The sequence below is a fragment of the Opisthocomus hoazin genome, unplaced genomic scaffold (genome assembly GCF_030867145.1).
Source record: "Opisthocomus hoazin isolate bOpiHoa1 unplaced genomic scaffold, bOpiHoa1.hap1 HAP1_SCAFFOLD_188, whole genome shotgun sequence".
Classification (NCBI taxonomy): domain Eukaryota; kingdom Metazoa; phylum Chordata; class Aves; order Opisthocomiformes; family Opisthocomidae; genus Opisthocomus; species Opisthocomus hoazin.
In genome coordinates this window covers 32,501-33,155 of record NW_027449083.1, presented here as the reverse complement: position 1 = coordinate 33,155, position 655 = coordinate 32,501, and positions in this window count along the sequence as shown.

Here is a 655-nt window from a genome sequence, read left to right as displayed (position 1 = left end):
TGGCGTCGGAGAGGGCCCCCGGCGGGCCGGGTCTTCCGTACTCCCCGTCATAGGGAGCCACGGCGGGGCTCCGGTGTTCGGGCCGGGCGGTCTCCTTTCCAATGTCGCTTCCCGTCTCGTGCGAGGTGTTGTCCCCTTCCCTCCGAGCGGCGCGGACCGTGACGAGCAAAGAGACGGCGGTGGTGGAAGCGGCGGGGCGCGTGCCTCCCCGTGTCACCCCGCACCCCCCCCCATCCCGCTACCTGCTCGGTTGGGGTTCCTCGGGCTTCTTTACCGAACCGGGCTGTGTGACGGCCGCGCGGCCCCGCGAGCCCTCAGGTGTCCTAAAGCACGCCAGGCGCCGGTGTGGGCCTCGGGCCGGGTTACCCGTGGGTGCCGGCCGCAAGCAGCGCCGGGCGGTGGGGCGGACGAACCGAGACGATCGGGGCCAGGCAAAAAGCGAAAGACACGGACCGAAACCACGAGCCTTGTGTGGGCCGCATCCGCGTGGGTGCGCCCCGAGAGCGGCCCGCGAGGTCGGGGCGTCCCCCCGCCTCTTCCGCCGCAGCCGTCGCTGCGGCGTTCTGGTTTCTCGGTTGCCGCACCGCCGCCCGCTGCGGAGCGAGCCGCCCCGTCAAGGGGGCCTCGGTCGCCGGGTCGCGCCCGCCTGCGTGGG